The following is an 8,527-nucleotide window of genomic DNA, read 5'->3' as shown; positions in this document are numbered from 1 at the left end:
CTGCTGGGCGTTTTACTGATGGGTATCTAAGTTAGCATTTTTATTCTCATTACTGGAGTGCAACGAGCGAAAATGCTTCCTACCTGAGAGTTTGAAAGGTCACCAAACCTCTTGAACACTTGAAAACAATCCTCGAAGTCGGAGAAGTCATTTTATTAAATTTGCTTTTGTCTCTTACAATAGCTGTCAAAGAGGAGCGACATTGGGATGTAGATAAGAATGACAATGAAGCAGAGAGCACGAGTACAAGTCATAGTGATATGCAATTGAAAGCATTTTGGAAGCTCAGCTACGAAGTGAATCTCGCATGACAAGACGTCTGGTTTCTCTTGTGCTCGAAACATCAACTTTTTTCTGTGACCGCGTATGAATATTATTTTTGTATGCATAACGATATGCTCACAACACTAAATATCAACACAATCAGTCACTTATATTGCTGATTCCATGACCACAGTGAAACTGATTCTGCTACCAAATCAATTTTAACGATAAAATTAACCATGAATTGCCCTTTACTTTGAAATAATCAGCTTTTGTTTTACAATCGCAATCGTTTGTTTTACAATGAGAGCATTTGTATTGAAAAAAAGGATTTAAGAAAGATGAATGCAAAACTGAAAGTGTTTAAAATAGTTGAAATGAAATAAACTTTTCAATCGAAAGTTAATTTGGCAAAAAAATTTGGAAATTGAACGACATTTGAAAAGCAAACAATTACTTCGATTAACATTTAATCTTTTGATTACTTTGGTTGAATCCCAGGTTCACTTTCTTCTCATCATTGATTCTCTTCATTCCAGCATAATCTTTATTCATCCTTTTTGCTGCTCTTTGATGGAACAGAATTTTTCTCTTTTTTCCACTCTCTCTCTTTCATTCAAGCTTTTTTGCTCTTCAAGGCAAGCATCAGCTTATTTTTGCATCAATCTTTGTTCACTCAATCTCCATCTCCATCAACATCCTCAGCAACAACAGAAACAACATTGTTGCTCTCGTTAAAGTTTCTTGTCTTGAACGAAATTGTCCCCTTTCATCATCCCCATCATCCTCCTAAAATGATGCACCTTTCATTATCAGCCAGCTCATTCATCATCCATTTCTTTAGCAACTCTTTTTTTCTTCCCTTAACTCGCACAAAAGTTGCCTACAAAACCTTCATCTTCTCCAATTTTTTTCTCTTTTCCTCATCTTCTTTTCTCTTAAAAAAATTAGTTTCTCGATAAATTTTCGCACCAAAAACAAAGAAAAAAACTCTTTACATAAACTATCATCTTCTCAATTCTGTCTTCTCAAATGACACCCTCTCACGAACTGATTACAGTCCTTTGGCCATCAAATGATTAGAAGCAGAATAAATGAAAATGCCTTTTTTGCCCTCAAATCCACTTTTTCTTTCAAAGAGTCGAGATTGAAACAATTTGCTTAACTAACATTTCATCATTTCAATTACTTATCAACTCTCAAGGAGAGATCAATGTTTCAACTTAAACAATGTTGATCTTTTTCATCTAAATAGTGTTTCAACCATTAAAGTTGAAGCAATTATTCACCTAAATGTTGATAAGAAAGACATCGATAAAGATTGTTGAAGAAACAAAATAATAACAAAGACTCAATATTTTAATGGACAGCAGCTTCATCTTATCACCATTAGAAAAGTGATTGCTTGAACCTTACAAACCACAACTCCCTGTACAGAGAAAAGGATATCGCCTTTTTTCGAATTATCCTTCTCATGTCCATCTGATGCTTAGTGAGCCAATAATGAAAAATCTTTGCCAAGAGAAAATTTTTTTTGGAAAATTTCGATTGAAAAAATGGCGCAAAATGTGAACTGTGAATGAAGAAATATTGTTCAATTTTCACTTCATTTGACCAATCATAATCTCTTCAATGTTGGCCAACGATTTTGGAAATTTTCTTGACTCCATTTAACTTGAAAGTGAAAGTTGGTTGGAAAGCAAAGCAACCTCTCTTCACTAATCAACTTGATCATCTTGATCATTATTAAATGTAAAAAGATGAGAAAAGAAAAAAGCGAAAAATATCAAAATTGCGATTAAAGTGATAAACCATGAGCTAGTTAAGAGAGGGTTCAACCGAGTGATTATAACGATGATAAAAAGTGTTGCAAAAATGTTGACATTTAATTTTAAATTGCAAAAATATGCATGAAAAGAAAAGAAGAAAAAAGACAAAAAATCTCTTCTTTTATCATCTTTTATCCATTCAAGTTTCTCATCAACTTTGAGTAAACTTTTTTTTCTCAACTTTACCAGTTTAATCAAGCTAAGACAAAGATTGTCAAGAGTATTTATCCTTTCAAACACAGTTTATCCAACGTTTCAAAACCTTTACTATCATCATTGAGATTACTTCGAAACTTTTTTCCTTGACTTTTGCGTTTCAGCGTTCACATCAGATTGATTACTCGACGAGTCTATTCATGTAAAGATTGATCTTTTCACACAAATGATAACATCTTTTCCAATTGTTTCAACATTTCAAGTTTCATTCATCATGTTTCTCTGAATATCGGTGAATCAAGTTTAATTGATGAAAAATTGATTCGATTCCAAGCCATTTCATCGAAAACTAAATTTTCGATTTTTTATCCACTTTACCTTTTCTTTATCAACTTTACAAGTTTAACCTTTTTTTGAATCATTTTTTTGCTTTCATTCATAATCAAGATGCAAAACTGTGCAAACATTGAGTGTTATGGAAATGTTTCTAAATGAAATGGATAAAGAAAAAATGTTGAAAATAAAATTGAAACGTTTTTCTTCTCCTTTCAAGGTATATTATTCTGGAAAGGAAAAGAAAAGTTCATTTTATATCCATTTTTGAATCAATATTTACAGACTTTGTTAAAGTTGAAAATGATGGAAATGTGAATGAAAAGGAAAATGTTTCAATGGTAAAAATGTTGAGATAAGAAAAAAAATTTTCTTTCAACTTCTTTTTTTTCTGCTTCGATTTCAATATTTATTTTTCAATCTTTCAGATAATTTGCTCACTCATCTTTAGATAATACAATTAGGTGAATTTTTTTATTGACACGATTCGATTGTTGATATTTTTACTATTCCTTTTAGTCTACATTTTTATCCTGTTTTGTTCAGTTCAAAAGAACTTGACATTTTCATGATTTTTGCTTAATCAGTAATAAGAGATTAACTTTTCTTCTGAAGCAAAAAAGTTGAGATTAAAATGTTGACTTGCTTTAATCGTTTTCAAAGGTTGATCTAAAAGAGAGCAAAAATTGAAAATTGAAAAGTCTCGAGTTTATAATGACTTTTCATGGTGATAAAATTAAGTCATTTTAACGATAAAAGCAGATCAAATGAAGAGAGAAGAGCAAATTTTCTGTTTGTTTAGCTCTTCTTTTACCATGAGTTAAGCTGTTTCCAATGTGGTTTTACATGGGATAAATTGATGCAAAAAAGCGTAACCACAATCATCATCATCTTTAATCTGAAAAAAAGTTTTTTTCTTCTCTTCTGACAGGAGAAGCTGTAAAAGATGATAAACATGTTGAAGACAATGATGAAAGAGAAAGAGCTTTACATTTAGATTAAAAGCAATTTTTTTCAATTCAAACCTTTTTCTTTTCATGTGAACAAAATTTTCCATTTCGATATGATTTCATTAATTTCGAGACTCTTCAATAGCCAAACATAAATCGATACAAAATTGCGTTCAAACTAACTTTAAAAATTCCTGGGCAAGAACCCAAACTAAAACTTAAGTGTGCCTTGAACCCATCTTAAGTGTGTTACAGCAAAAGCAGTCAAAAAGAAAAATCAACGATCTTGAAATTTTCTAAGATTCTCATGAACAGCACATCAGTTAGCCTCAAGTAATCAAATAACAAGTCTTTTCATTGCAAACACAGACTAAATGTGCGAATGATATTTTAGGCAAAAATTCATAAAAAGAACTCAGAGTTGGGCAGAAACTCGAGTCGTCAAGGTAAAAGCACAGGCGCATGTAAACTTCAATCTTTTTGGTTCACCAAAAGTTTCTGCAAACATTTGAGTTGCACTTTTCTTCGAAAACTTCTGATTCTTTTCGTTTATAAATGAATTTATTTTTCGAAAAAATGTCATTTTCTCGTCGATCCAATAGTACAAAAACGTTTGACCGAAACAGCCAAGAAGAGGATTCTATTAATACTTACAAGCATTTGACACATTTTCTTAAAACTTTCATGTAATATCTAAAAGCTGAGAAAGTCGAAGTTTCGTCAAAAAAATTGTTAAATGCTGAATGGATGGAAAACTTTCGAGAGGAAATTTTGACTAAAAATGAATAATTTCAATTATCCAGCATTACAATTATGCAGCGAAAATGCAGATGATCCAGAGCTAGAAAGGTTGAAAGAGGTAAAGGGTTGTGAGGAGGAAAAAGATATCATTAAAAATACACAAACTGTAATCAATTAGAATTAAATTTGTCAGATTATGTTACTTGATTCCTTGTTAAATGAGAATGGTAAAACAATGACAACAGAAACAAGAATGGATAATAATAAAACATCGATTCAAGCCAATTTATTCTGATACTTTATCTGTTATTTAACCTTCTTCATTCCCTGTTATTTTCACTCCCAGTTACATGAACTGTTATTTACTATCCTATTTGGCTCCTAACAGTTTCCATCATCTCACTCTTATCTCTGTCTCTCTCTTTCGCTTCATCTTTTGATTGTCAATCTTTTAAGTCCATTTCCATTGGAGAGGCAAAAATAAAGAAAATGAAGGCGAAAAAGAAAAAATGTTGAATCCAAATTTCTTCCTTTTTCCGTGCGATTGATCAAAATCTAACCAATTTCATCAATTCTTCTTCTCTTGTTCGCCGTGCTGCCTTCATCTTTTTCACCCTCATCAACATTATCATCCATTTGGTAGACACCAGCTTTTACGCCTTGTCCTGTTCATCTTCCTAATTCATCATCCATTCTCTCACCCTCATGTTTCCATCAGCTTTTCCATTCTCTGTTTTTCTCTTTCTTTTTCATATCATTCTCATCTCAACCAGACTCAGAATCAATAATATTTTAATAGTAAGACAGAGAAAAAGAGAAAGAGATGATCAAGATGATGAGCATGCTCGCCATGAGAGTGGCTTGAGTTGGTATTGTTTGGTTTGTAAAGTATTTTGCTTTCACCTTTACATTGAACAGCATCAATTTCAAACCCAAAAGTGCTTTTAATGAAACAAAATGGGAAAAGAAGTGAACATTTTTCCCTTTCCTTCTTTTTCCTCACTCACAGCTTCTCTCATCATTGAACAATTTGTGACCTTTTTGCATCTCTTTATCATCATATTAATCATCTTTAATGAACTTTACATTAAACTTATTTACTTGAAATTGTTGGAAAAAAGCAAAAAATGGAGAAAATTTCAAATTTCAAAAAAATGGAAAATGATGAAAATGATTTTTCTCTTCATTCTTCAATATATTCCAATGGAAAGTTGATATTGGACGAGTGACTATTAGTGTTGTTTAACTGGACCATTGACGTGTAAACCCACTTGTTAAACTGGACTTTACGACGAATCTATTTCTTTACAACAAAAGGTAAGAAATTTTTTTCCCTCTTTGCTTCAATTTCGATTTCAAATTCTTGTTTTGGAAATGTCCAGTTTCTTGTTTCTTGTCCATTCTTGCATGGCAATTTTCATGCGAACATTTCTTTGGCGAAATTGGAATTTCTGCTCATTTCAGAACGTTGATTTTGAAATTTCGAAATTGATAAAAGGGAAAAATTGATTTGTGATTATAAGTTGAAATTGATTGAAACAATTGACACACTTGAGAAGAACCAGAAATTGAAAAAAAAGTGAAGCGAAATGTTGAAAGGTTAAGCTTTTCGTATGGATGCATTGAATTGAGCTTTTGATTAAAGGAAAGTATCCAAAGGGAAGGAAAATTAATTGCTAACAATGTTACAATATCTTAGTGAATTTTGTTTCTTTTGCCTCTCAAGAGTTGACACTTATCATGATCATTATTAGCATGAGAGAGCAAAAAAGAAAGCAAAAAACAATTTAATGTACATCATTATCAGGACAAAAGCTTTATCATTATTAAGATAAAAGTTACACTTTTGTTGTTACTTTTAATGTGTTCAGATGAGACATCAATTGAGACGGAATGAGAAACATCTCAAGAGATAGACAGAGACAAAAAAGGTAAAAAGAAAGAAAAGACAAAAAGTATAAGAAACAAGACATTCATTATAATCTTACCATTAATTTATTCAGAAAACATATCGTTTAAGACGCAGTTCGAGCAATTATTTAGATTAAACACCTATTTTGATTAAAGTGTTGTCTAAAAACGTATTCCAATGCTCATTTTTTAATCAAATGAAATTTTAAGATGAAATTTTTTGATAAGCTTCCAATGCAAGCGCATGACATAAATGTGGATAAAAATTGTAAATCGTTGTAAAATTGGTGACGTCACAAATTATCAGAGGAATGCCAAAACTGCCTGGAAAAAATTTTTTTTGTTATGAACACAAATGATGCACAATTTTATATCGATTTCATTTAGCCAATCCATTTTTCGAAATAATTTTTCCTTTTCGAGATATCATGAAAGAACGTTAGAAATGCTTGGAAAAAGTACCGCTCTAATAAGGGGTGAAACCACGCTAGGAATAGATTTTCAGATGTAGAATTCAATTCTGATACCAATGAAATGATTTATTTTGTTCTGCCAGCTCGAAAAAGTGGTCATTTTTTCGATAATCTGATTATTTGAACGTTTTTGAATATATGGATCAATAGCCAAAGATGAAACCAAGCTAGAAGATTTTTTACATGTAAAATTCGGTTTTGCTTTCCATGGAGTGGTTCATTTTGATCTGTCACCCCGCAAAACTGGTCATTTTCGCAAAACATCTTCACAATAATCGAAAATATTGGTTATTGGTCCGTATTTTAAATAACGGAGAAATAATTAAACTATCGGAAAAATGGTCAGTTTTGCGGACTTACAGTCCCAAATGAACCACTCTATGAAAATCAGCATTGGATTCTACATCTGAAAATCTGTTGCTAGCTTGGTTTCACCTTTGGTTCCTGTGGAGTCTGTCCCCATGGATTTTTAATGTTTTTTTACGTTTTCTCGAAGATGAAAATTATTTCAAAAATTGAACAAAACATTGAATTTAGCATAAAATTTTACCTCTTATATGATCATAGCAAAAATATTGCTAGATAAGCAGTTTTCCCTATTCTTTTGGTCTTCATCTTTTTATCTTTAATAACATTTTTGTCGACATTTTTTATTAAAATTTGTCTGAACTGAACTGCCCCTAAGTTGAACGAAAACACCAACGAATATTGAAAACTCGAGTTTTCGAAAAAAACAAATTTCCTTTGACACATTTCTTCTTGAGCACATTGGCACATTTACGCAGTTCTTTAGCACTTGTCACTTTTAACCTATTGAATATTGGCAATAAAAAGAGTGTCAGAAAAGATCGGGAAAGTGATGAGAGAAATGAAAAGTTGTTTCAAGAAATGAAAGGAAAGGAAAAAGGAAAAGGAATAAAAAAGAAGGAAAAAAAAATCTTTTCATTCTTTTGTTGCTTTTTATTTCTTGCAAGATTATACACTTACTTTTCCGTCTGTAACATTCCCAGAGATGCTTTGCTATTTTGTTTCTTCTTCTTCTCCTCATTCCCTTTCAGTTATCTAACAACAAAATTTCATTCCCTCTTGATATTACATTTGCTTCTTTTGTTTTTCATCATGCCTTTAATTCCTTCTCCATCATCATCTTACTTTTTCTGTCCACCAAACATTTCACTTTCTACCTCTTCACACACAAATGTTCACTTTCATCAACATTTTCATCTTCCTTTTTCCACTCCGCCCCTGGATTCTTCTAATTGTATCAGCTACCTAATTAGAGGATGAAATGGGAAGAATCCATTTTTTGCCTTTTCTTTCACTCTTTTCCTCATCTCTTATCATCTTTAGTATTTTTTTCGTATTCGTCTTTCTCTTTTTTTCATCTCATCTTCTTTTCTTCTTCCTCCTCCTTCACTTGTCATTCAGACGAATTAAGTAAAAAAAAAGTTTGTAAAGGAAGACTCGAAGAGATGAGACAAAAAAACTCTCAACGTGAATATGAAATGCAAGAGGCAAAGAGAAGCGTTTTGTTTGTTCAACCGAAGAAGATCTGTGTGAAGAGAAAGAAAGTGAATGAAAAAAAGATGATGCTGACTGTGATGAGGATGAGCAAACTGAAATCATAATCATCAGAAACAGAATGGTTTCATTTAGCATAAAAAGCGGAAAAAAGTAAAAGATAAAGACGATGAGTGGGAGAAAGGAAGAAACTAATGGCCATTAGTTGAACTCTTTTTTTTGTTCCCTGCTTCCCTCCTTTCCATGTAATGTCGTCATCATCTGAATCTGATCATGATTCACTGAGTTGAACACTTTGGTCAGTTTTGCTAGTTATTAGACAGACTTGGATTAATTCAACTTTACCTCA

The sequence above is a fragment of the Tetranychus urticae genome, chromosome 2 (genome assembly GCF_039701765.1).
Source record: "Tetranychus urticae isolate SD_2017Ah chromosome 2, NJAU_TeUrti_SD_1.0, whole genome shotgun sequence".
NCBI classification, from domain to species: Eukaryota; Metazoa; Arthropoda; class Arachnida; order Trombidiformes; family Tetranychidae; genus Tetranychus; species Tetranychus urticae.
This window is presented reverse-complemented; position numbering follows the sequence as displayed.